At 44.9% G+C, this 11,572-nt stretch overlaps 1 protein-coding gene across 4 annotated transcripts in view; it reads right to left on the reverse strand.

The window, feature by feature from the left end:
* Positions 1-9,351, reverse strand: part of RUSC2 (RUN and SH3 domain containing 2) — a 53,332-nt gene extending 43,981 nt beyond the window's left edge. For all 4 annotated transcript variants that reach the window (XM_036738374.1, XM_036738376.1, XM_036738375.1 and 1 more), the window contains exons 1-2: positions 9,217-9,351; positions 7,224-7,700 (exon numbers count right to left, since the gene is read on the reverse strand). The gene's annotated coding sequence lies outside the window, so the exon portion shown is untranslated. The remainder of the gene's footprint in view (positions 1-7,223; positions 7,701-9,216) is intronic.
* Positions 9,352-11,572: the final 2,221 nt, after the last annotated feature.

Genomic DNA, 11,572 nt, shown 5'->3' on the forward strand with positions numbered 1-11,572 from the left:
ATCTAACTCTCATCTGAATGGGTCAAAAGAAGAAGGAACACACAGGAATACATGCTTGCGCGCGCGCGCACACACACACACACACACACAGTTCATACAAAAATACATTTCACTCAACAGGGAAATGAATTAGGTGACCCGCCCAGGATCACACTGCTAATAACTAAGAAAGGACCTGAACTCAGGAAGATGAATCTTCCTGACTCCAGGCCTGGCACTCTACTGACTGTGCCACCTAGCTTTCCCCCACCTTCCCCCCTTTCAATTAGTGTCTCACTACATTCTAACTTTGAGCCTAAATCACTGGACTGGCCTCATTTAAGCCTGCCTGAGCATCTCAAAGTCAACTTGTCCAAAGCTGAATTTATCATTCCTCTCCCCCCCCCCCCGCCCCCGCTCCCCTCAAACCCTGTATCCTTTTTTGGGCTTTTTATTTCGGTCAATGGCTGTATTGTTTTTCCAGTCACTCAGTCTCAAACCCTTAGTTATCTTTGACTCCTATTTTTTCCTTACTACACACAGAATCCATTACTAAATCATCTCCATTTTTCCTTTGTGATACCTTTTGCATCCATCCTTTCCTTTCCATTTTCCCTGTGACTGTCTTAGGTCTGGTCTTTATAACCAGATTATTGTAGCAGCAGCAGTAGTAGTCTTTGGACTGGTCTATGTTTCTTGCCATTTGTCTTCAAATTCACAGTACAAACAAGTTATGTTGATTTTCTGAAAACATCATGTTCATGAACATTGGCATTCATAGCTCTGATTTTCTTCTTAAACCTTATATCTTACTACTCCTGTATTTCTGATACTTGACATCCAGCCAAGTTAGTCTACTTACTCACTGTCATTTATATGCATTCTGGTCCTTATGCCTTTGCTTATACTATTCTGCTTAAACTGCCTTCCCTCTTTTTCTCTACTTGCCTAAGTCCTATCTTTCTTTCAAGCTCCTTCCCCACCCCTCCTAGATCCTACCTCTTCCTCCAGATTTTCCTATTAACATTCACCAATTACTTCACCTTAAATCCTTTAACGCTTATTTGAACTCTCCATTGGAAATGACTATGGAACGTGATATCACTCTTTATGTTTCTGTTGGTATATCCTGTATTTCCAACAAGATTTGTAAGCCTCTGAGGACAGTGGCCATACCTTATACATCACTGAATCCTCTCTGCATGGGATAGAAGCTAAGCAAATGTTTGATGCTGCTGCTGAATGTCAGGCCAGACAGGTCATAGCGGTCAACATTCAGGGAACTGGCCTGAGATGAGCAGAAGGCTCCAAAGAAATTTTTAGGAAATTCATTAATAATAGCTAACATTCACACAGCCTTTAAGGTTTTCAAGGCACTAACCCTATAATATACGAAGGAGGTGGAGCTCAGCAAGGTTCAATGATTTGCCCAGGGTCACAGAATTTAGAGCGGAAAGGGACCTCAGAGGTCACCTGGTGGAATCCCCTCATTCTATGAGAAAACAGTCTCAGAGAGGTTAAGTCACTCATTCGAGGTCACAAAGGAGGGAGCTGAACCTAGATCGGATCCAGAACCTGTGTTCTTTATACTGCACTGTTCTGTGTTCCTGGAAGTCACATAGGGTAGTTAGTGTTAGAGGCAGGATGTGAACCTGGAGCCTCCAGATTCCAAGTCCATGCCTCTTTCCATTATATTGTGCTGTCTCTTCTTCCTTCTAAGAATCTTCTCCCAGGTTTTCTCTACCCACAGCCCCCTTCTTCATGGAGGGGCCTTCTGGTGTTACTATCAGAGGAAGGTGATAAGAGAGCTGTATCAACTTACTTCTGTCATTTATCCCCACCAATGACTACAATGAATCATGGCCATGGAATGATAGTTCTGGTATTTTCTTTATTCTTCCCTGGTCCCCATTTGCCCCTTTTCTCCATTTTCTAGCCTCCGGGTCAGAGAGCAGTTTGGGTTTCTCCCCAGGAGCTTTCCTCAGCTATAGGGCTACATAGCTAGCTTATCTCGATATCACTCTGTCCTTTGTCCAGGAAGACTATGAAGGCTAATGTCCTGGAATCCAAGAAGGTACTGTGATCAGCAAAAAGACCCCTTGGGATTAATTGACTAGAGCACTTCTGGTGTGTGTGTGTGTGTGTGTGTGTGTGTGTGTGTGTGTGTGTGTGTACAGTCACTCTAGGAAATGTGACTGCTTCCCCCAAATAAGCAACACTGCCTGGCATAGTTCCCAGCTGACACAATGGCTCTCTATGTAGGAAACAAGTTTCCCTTTAAAAAAAAAAACAAAAAAAACAACTCAGACCTGTCATTACTGGGAGACCTCACACTTCCTAATCCCAGAGAAAGGTACATACACTCACGAGACAGGGGCTAATATTAAAATTTACCCTGCGTATAACAGTGAATGGAGCCTTTCTTTATTTTATGGCCAGTCTGGATCAGAGATGGCTAACTATGGTCCTTGGGAGATATGGAGATCCTTATTCCTTGTGTTTCTGGACCAACTCTGATCCTCAGAAGCTTGGGCCATTTCTGGTCTCAGAGATGTATGGTTCTTTCTGATCATGGTAGCACTGAAGGGACAAGGTCTCTTCTTGGCCTATATTATTAGACCAAGGGTAATCCCTCATCTGTTCCTACTCAAACCTGCTTTCTGGTCTACACCAAAACTAGAAAGCATTGACAAGACAAAATGTCTTATTCCCTTTCTGACCTCTGAAGAACTGCAAGCATCAACTGGGGCCAGATAGTAATTTTTAGTCTTCCCAAAGCTCAAATTTATCAAGGAATAAAGCTGCCCTGAGAGACCCATAGGCCATGCCCAAGATATCCAGTGCTCAGGGTACGTTCCCATCACTAAATGGCCCCACTAGTCAGTGTGTTGCTATTCTACTTCTTCTCTCTTCTTATTTCCACCAAACTTCCCTGCTTTTTCTCTTGGTTACTGTAAGCCAACATGATATAATGGCACAAGCACAAGGAGACCTGAATTTGAATTCCAACTTGGACATTTAATAGCTACTGGATAAAGGACTAGGCATGCAATCAAGATCAGTCACATAAACTTTCCCCAAATCCTTTCCTCTGCCCATTCTTTGGAACAGCACAGATGTAAAAGAAGAAATAAATTTCTTCTGAACTCATCTTCATGAGTTCAAATCTGGCCCTAGACATTTACTAGCTGTGTGCCCCTGGGTAAATCACTTAACCCTATTGGCCTGAGTTTCTTCATCTGTAAAATGAATTGAAGAAAATAGCAAACCACTCCATTATCTTTGCCAAGAAAACCCCAAATGGGGTCACAAAGAGTAGGATACAACTGAAATGACTCAACAACAACAAATAACAATAATTTCCCAGGGTCTGTTTCCTTATATATAAAAGAGTGCTAATGACATTTGTACTACCTATCCTATATATTTGTTGTAAGAAAAGTGCTTTGTAAATGTTAAGGTGCTATAGAAACATGAATTTTTATTTTCCCTACCAATACTATAAAGCAGGGAAAAGTATATGCCATAAAATTGTCTCCAAACAGCAAAGAAAATGAAAATATTTTAAAAAATACTTAGTGGTTATTATTATTATCTGTGCTGAACTTCTTGAAGGTATTCAATACTGACTTGGCCAGTAAACTTTATAAGATCGGGGGCTATGGCTCTGTTATTTAGCCATACACCGATTGTACCAGAATGCAGCACAGTAAAGCAGATGCACAGCAATGAGGACATAAATATTTTGAGATGTTAAGGATGATAGTGATGACTATGTTTAATGACAGAAAAATGTCCAGAGGTCATAGATGAGCACACTGAATCAGCAGATTTATACCCCTGTTAAATAGCCTGATATGGGGAGCATAAACAATAGTAAAGCTTGTAAAAAAAATGAGGTCATTCTCTCTCTCAGGAGACTTTGACTAGGGCTTAGGGAAGAATCCTGAGTCCACGCCTGTATTTTGTAGCTTAAGGAAGCCATGTTAGGGACAGCCAGGAATAACACTTAATAATATTAAGTCTACAGCGCAGGGAGAAGATAGCAAGATAAAGTGTTTGTTGGCTAGGCGTCTCATAACCTGAGGCTGCCAAGGACCTCTGAGGATGGCAGAGCACTGGGCACAGGTCAAAGCCGCCCCCCTTTTGGGGCTACGGACTGACTAGAGCTAAGCGATAAGACTTTTCCATTCAACAGGATCTGCTGTGTGATCACCCACAAAGCCCAGGGAAAATCTAAAAAGGGTTTTTTGTTCATTTAACAACATGATGGTGTGTCTGGGAAAAGGCACATTTCAATGGTAAAAGAAGCAAGGAAAGGTCAAGATGAATGTGCTCTAGGTATATCAGATGAAGGAAAGTTTACTTTGGAAATGAATGCATTGCTGTGGCACTGCATATTTCAAGAATAAGGAACAGAAATTTGTGCTTTGAGAATTAAGACTATTACAGAAGGCCCCAGCTAAATTAAACCTGGATGTCATGAACATGACTAGATCCAGACACAGAGTGTAAGGAAAGGATGAGGAGCATTTGAGTTGTAATTTCTACAAATGCATCAGAAAGCTGGGGCCCCGCACAGGCCAACTCCAAACTCTTTAGGAGGAAGTAAGCAGAATCTCACATCCTAGCAGTTCACTGCCTTTGGCTTAACAAAGGCTACTTTTCCTCTTACCTTTTGGGGAGAAGTAAGGACTGTGGTGGCTGTTCACATTTTGAACTGGTGGAAAAAATTTCTCTTTATTGTTAACTGAGGTTAGGTTACCTGTGGGTGAATGATAGTTTTCCTTTGATTCCTTGTTTGGCTTCAATGTTTATATAGTCTGAGTCACCAATCCATCAACAAGGGAGAAAAGTGACCAACTAACTAAAAAGCAATTTAAACCATGATATACTTTGCCTCTGCCCATTTGATCAGAAGTTCCCTGAGGATAGGGATCATATCTTCCCACCAGTTAATAAACTTTTAGTGATTCCTACACTGTGAAAGGTACTGTGGAGCCTCCAAAAACATCTTGAGATTTAGTTTACAATAACTAAATTGTTTATGAGTGGCACAGACAACATTTGTTACAGGAGTTCAGAAGTGGTGTTGGTCACTTCAGGTTAAGATGATCAGGGAAGGCTTTATGGAAGAGGAGTGACTTAAATTGGACCTGACTCAAAGTAGGCACTGACTTTGAATACCTTAAAGTGCTATATAACTGTCATCTATTATTATCTGATATAATACTTTCATTTTACAGATGAGGAAAGTAAGTTCCAGAGAGACTGACTTATCCATTGGGTTTATTACAGGTAGCTTGGCAGAGCCAGGATTTGAACCCTGGTCCTCTAATTCCAAATCCAATGTTCTTTCTACTGTACCACATTGCTTCCCTTAAATTACTGACTGGCCTCTGCATTAGAGGCCAGCTACCACTTGTAAAACAGTCCATGAAACCTCTCATCCTCTCCAAAGCTCTACAGAAAAAACAATTTTGAGGTTTAGAGAAAGCCCTAAGTTCCCTGAAAACCAGTGCTGGCCAGGTCTGGAAATCATACAGAAGGCAAGTGCTTATTCCATCAGTTTCGGGCGAATTTCCCTTGTGACTGGCTACTTGTCATCTGACAGCCTCTAATGGATCTACTGGTACACAGGGCTGGACAAACAGCAGACACCTCAATCCAGGCTTGTTGAAAGTCTGAAACCTAGGGTGTGGTATGATCTCAGGGCAATCATTCACTGCTTTGCTGACTCTCCCAAGAGAAAGATTTGCCTTCTTGACCAGCTACTGAAAAACAGACCAAAAGGGTGTTCTCCTGTAGGTCTGGCTAATGGAAAAAGCCATTTCATATCCTACATCAATCAGCCTGCTCTTCTAATTCTAGAAGCCCTAGCTACATCTGCAGTGGGAAGGAAATATGAAGAGACAGACTTGGGGGCTAAGGCATTGTTGGTAAACTGTTGAACCCTAGGATTTTCTGAGTGTTAGATTACAAGCAGAGAGCAAAAGAAATCACTTATTAGGTACCTAAGGACACCTGGTGATGACAATAGAAGAGTCCAAGCTCCCCTACCCAACGCATGAGGTCAGCTCTTGCCTCCTACTGCTGGGAAGAAACTGCTCCCTACAGAAGGGAGCTGCTGCAGCAATGACCCTGGGGACCCAACCAGTGTGTTGTTATTTTGGACTCAAATCTGAGGCCAGCATGCTGAGAATGTGCAATGAGATCCCTAGCCTAAAGGCCCAGCCCACCCACACCCAGCTGCTTCCTACTTATTGTACTGCTCTCAGAATCATAAGATCACAGCTAGTCTGGATATTTATCTGCAAAATGCCTCCCTTCCATTTCCTATCCAAAGGCTCTCCAGGAGCTCACAGGGAAGGTCAATGGTTGACTAAAAGCTCTCTCTAAAGAGCCCAATATAACACCACAGAAGGCTGCCTCTAAACCAATTATCACTCCCCATTAGGGGGAATAGGGTGCTTCCCTCAAAGAACTGTCCTTAGCTTACTGCCCAGAGCAACAGAATCCAGTATTACAAGTCCAGCACTTTCCCCTCAAGGCCCAGCTACTATGACCTCACATAAATCGGACCAAACTCCTCAGTCATGGAGACAGAGATCGGAGACAGAGCCAGGGGGGCAGGCCCAACGTCCCCCAAACCTTTAGCCTCCAGGCTGAAAGGCTGGGCATAGACAGACGGAATTGCCATTGTGAATTGCAATTGAGGCAGGAATGAATTAGGAGGCAGAGACCAGTTGGGGGGGTGGGGGTGGGGGTGGTGGTGGGGGGTGGGGGTGGGTTTCTTTTCCCTTTATCCCCATAACAGGCAGACTCTGTGATTTCCAAAACACTCCCAAACAGCCTCTGCCCAAGGGTAGTCATTCCCATCACAAAAGAGACAGTTATCTCCGGCAAAGTCGTGGGGGGTTAGAAAACATCAACCATTTTCTCAAGCTTTAGGCAGCCAGTGAACCTCAGACTTTCCCTCTGAACTGTAAGAATCTATCTTGAATCATGCTAAAACTGGGGGCCATAGAGAAAGACTCCACAAGCAAAGTATAAATAAAATTCCCCCACCCCCACCCCACTTAACAATAACCTACATTCCCAGGTGCCTTAGTTTCTAACTGCCACAATTATAAACAGAGCTCCGCTAAGTCCCTGAAGACAGGGGTTCTATGCTACAACCACTGTCCCCTCCAGGGGAAGAGGAGAGCCACAGGGACCTAGGCCTTAGAAAAGTCAGGGCCTACCTTGAGTCTGGCCCTAGAATGTTTTCTTCGGAGGTAAGGATGGAGATTGCAGGGGGAAGCCAGGCTCAAAGGATGAAGAAATGGAGCCTCTCAATGGCAGCCGCAGGTGAAGATCCAGGAGACAGCAAACGGCAAAAAGCACGGATCCCGGCAGGAAGAGGAGCCCTTTCCCAAGGGTGTGAGCTGAGAGGCAGAGCTAATCTTGCTCTAGAGGTTCAGGGCCACCGCTCTCTTTTTCAGAGCTGACTTCAGGAGCAGAGATGGGTGGGGCAGGAACTGTCCAAGCCAGGCTCTTCTCAGGCTGTCTGTCCTGAGAGGCTAGTCTCTTGCTTCTAGGGGTGTTACTGCTGCTGCTCCCTGCTGCTCCTAGGCCCTGGGAGCAAGGCCAGGGTGTTCTCTCTTTCCCCTCCCCCTAGGCAGTGGACTGAGGCGTGCAGGCTGGCAAGCTGCTGCCCAATTGGTTCACGAGAAGCTCCGCTGTAAATAAAGGGCCACAGATGCGCAGTGAAGTGGGCTAGGAGAAGAATCTAGATTGGATTACACAGAGAGCAAAGATGGGAGGGGCAGCCCAGGGAGGGAGAAGCTGCTGGCATTCACTCACATGCTCCTCTCCCTCAGCACCGTCCACAGTGCCCAGATAGGCCAAAGAAGCCAAATCTTCAGCTCCAAGGGTCAACTCCCAGACCCTCTGCCCGTGGCAGCAGCACTGACTGTCCAGATAGATGACTCAGCCCAAATTCTCAGAAAAGGGACCAATGCCCCCAAGGCCAACATGATCCATTTTCTGGGTCAAAGCCCTTTGCCAACTGCCCTGTGAAGGCAGGGTTTTTTGCCCCTATCTGCCCTTTGTTATTGTTCTCTGGGCAGACTCTTTGTGACCCCATGGACCTGGTTTTCTTGGCAAATATACTGGGGTGGCTTATTCCTTTTCTGGTGTGTCTCCATTTTACAGATGAGAAACTGAGGCAAATAGGGTTTAAGTAAGTTGCCCAGGGTCACGCAGCTAGTGAGTGTTTGAGGCGGGATTTAAATTCAGATCTTCCTGATGCAAGGCCAGGCACTCTATCTGCTGCACCACCTAGCTGCCCTTTAGGGTCCATTGGGTTTTCTTAGGAAAGATACTGGAGTGGTTTGCAATTTCCTTCTCTAGTGGATCAAGGCAAATAGAAGTTAAGCTATTTGTTCAGGATCACACAGCTATTTAGTGTCTGAGGCTGAATTTGAACTCAGATCTTCTTGATTCTAGGCCAGCACTCTAACCGCTGAGTTATCTGCCTTTATTTGCCCCAGGAGACTTTTAAACCTATGTTAGCCCACTCAGTGACAGAGGTATTTGAGTACCTTGCTGGAGACACAGGTACCTGGTCTTCTGCCGCCTGAGCTCTGCATCTTTGATTCAGGGCCATCTTTTGGCAGGTGGTCATTAGGGTCCCTACCTTTTTTTCCAATAACCTCCCTTCTACCACCATGGAAGAATGAAACAACAAATAAAGGTAGTGTACAGTGCTCAGGTCTCCATGTAAGTCAATGCTGCTGTGGAGCTCCCAGAGTGAGATTCCAGCCTCAGGGGTGGGAGTAACATCATTCCCAGTATGTCTGTGAGGACTAGCCTGGCCCCAACCTGAGTTCTGGTGTTTGCTGGAGTTTAGGATGAGGAGAGGAAAGCAGAATGGAAAGGATTTTCTACTTTCACCATGCTCTTCATTCCTACACCTTTCAAACACTAAGAGAGGCTTAGAAGAGAGAACCTTCTAAGTGCCAACAGGAAAGGATGCCCTCTCTTATCTCCCTCCCCAGTTCCATCTTTGGAACAATGGGATAAAAATTAAAAATAAAGTTGGTCAATCATTCTGTAACATTCCATCCCTTCCCCCACCATTCACCCAACTATTCAGCCAAATAATATAAGGCTCTCTGAAATCCAGAACTCTTTCAAGGTATGTAAGAGTTCTGACCAGAACGCCAAAGCTGGAAAGCCCACCTCTGACATTACCTGATGTACAGCATGTTCTTAGGTTGGCCACACTTTTCCTGGAGGCTTGAATCAGGCCCCCCCAGGTGTGAGGGGAAGGCAACAAACTCCCAATCTGTCTTGATGAGTCCCGACCAGGCTGTTGTCTGCCCATTACAGCTGCCTGTGAGGCCTTCAGGTTAATAATAGCAGCTCTGATGCCAAACGGGTTGAGAAGACACTGTGGGAGGTGTTTATTTTTACACTCTGGCGTCAGCATCAAGTTCTACTGGTTATTGCCCAAATCCAGGGCAGCTTTCTACTTCAAGAGCAGCCCTGGGCTTTTCTAGGGCCACTGGGAACCAGGACAGCTGAGTTGGTCTCCAGAGAAAACTGAATCTTTCTGTAAATACCCCATGAGAAGCAGTAATGAAGATTAGGGGCAGGACTCTTGTCCCGAGCTTGTCTGAGGCTAAATTGAGGCTCAGCATTCAGCAAGCTTGGCCATCTGATCTCTGGTGGACCTCAGTTTGAGAGTCATTGTTCAGGAATTTTAGTCCCATGACCTCTAGTTAAAAGACTGTGATTGTGAATCATGCAGATTATTTGCTCAATTAATATTTATGGATTTGATTAGAAAAAAGAAAAGAAAAAGGTACTTTGTTTTTACACAAAAAGATCCCTAGGAGACACTAAGGAGCTGTCCACAGCCAAAACAGAGGGTTAGCTCTTTAAGAGGCCATGGTTGCAAGATGAGTACTGATATTTTAAAGAAAGAAGGGGAAAAAAAAATCTAATGGAGCCATGCCTATAGGACATCATAAAAGATAGTGGAGTTTGTTCCAACTTATTGGGCTTCAACTTTTTCTCTATTTACCCAGAAAAGACAACATAGGGAACAAACACAGAGGAACAGTGTTTCTTCATCCTGGGCAGCCAACTCCCATGAAGCCACATCTGAAAACTTGTTTGCCCTCAAAGACCAGAGACAGGGTCCCCACATTTCTCAGCCCACCGCGTCAAAGTATTGAAGCTCCCTCTCAGAGACTCCTCCAATTCCCACCAGGTAAAGTTGTGGGGCAACCGGCAGCTGGAGTATTGTTCTGAAAGCCAGAGTGCCCTGCTGACGAGTCATGCACATTGTGGACACAGGGCTCCTGGGGAATGATAAAAATGCACAGCACACCAGGCAGGAATGTAGGAATGCAGCCGTGAGCACATCAATGGTGACTCTTGGGCTTTCTACCCACAGCTGACTCACTACTATGATAGAAACAGCAAGCTAAAAATTGGAGTAGTCTGAGGGGGGTAAAAGGCAGGCACTCCATGAAGGTTTTCTGGAAAAACAATACAACCTCAGAAACAATCAAACTTGTGTAGAAATGTGGGTTTGATCTCATTTCTGCCTGGATGCCAGCCATGCCTAGGATAGAGGCATGGTGCCCAGCAGTAAGAGCACTGGTCTGCAAGGCAGGAAACTTGATTTCATTCTTGGCTGTGCTCCTAGCTTCTCTGGGAGAATTTGGGGGCTTGGTATCTGTGATTCTGAGAACTGTCCATGCTCTAGCTTCCTCATCAATAGAATGCAACAGCTCGCCAACCTCCCAGGACCGCTGTCCGGATGAGTTGTAGTCAAACATTAAGACTGGCAGGGCAGGTTCTAACTGTTGTGCCCTCTTCAGGCGGGTGAAGGAGGAGAGGGAGGAGAGGCCTGCTTTACCAAGGCAGGTGTTTTCTTTGTACAATAGTGACTGCTTGCTGGGAGGCTAGGCTGGACCTCCCAGTGCCCTCTGCTCTCCAGAAGAGAGCTTGCTACGATCTGTTCTGGAGAGTGTAAGTAGCTAAGTCACCTGGGAATCTGCATGCTTATAACCCTCATGAGTTAATCACACCTGCTGAAGGGCAGTGGAAATTTCAATTCAATCCAACAAATATTATGTGTTACTCGCTGGAGCTACAAAGACAAAAAAAAGTTTCTGCTCTCGAGAAGTTTATATTTTTCTGGGAGATGGGTTACGATCTATGTAAAAATCAATTCAAGATGATCTGAAGAAGGGAAGGACATTGACAATCAGGTATATAAAGGGAGGCTTCACTCTATGAGACAGAGAGGAGGAGAAATGACATTTTAGGTACTACAGGGGATGGCTTTTGAAAACGGGCACATGCAGGAGGTGAAATGTCAAATTTGGGCTGTAGCTTATAGTCCAGTTTGGCTGGAATGTGCAGTGTATTCTGAAGGGGAGGAAATACGAGATAAGGTTGGCTCGAGCTAGTTTCTAGAGGGTCTTAAATGTCAGAGGCTAATGAAGGCTTTTGAGCAGGGATGTGGAGGGTAGATGAGAGGAGAGACTGGAAACCCAGAAACCAATGAGGAGGTTATCACAACAGCTGGCTG

Source organism: Trichosurus vulpecula, chromosome 9 (genome assembly GCF_011100635.1).
Source record: "Trichosurus vulpecula isolate mTriVul1 chromosome 9, mTriVul1.pri, whole genome shotgun sequence".
Classification (NCBI taxonomy): Eukaryota; Metazoa; Chordata; class Mammalia; order Diprotodontia; family Phalangeridae; genus Trichosurus; species Trichosurus vulpecula.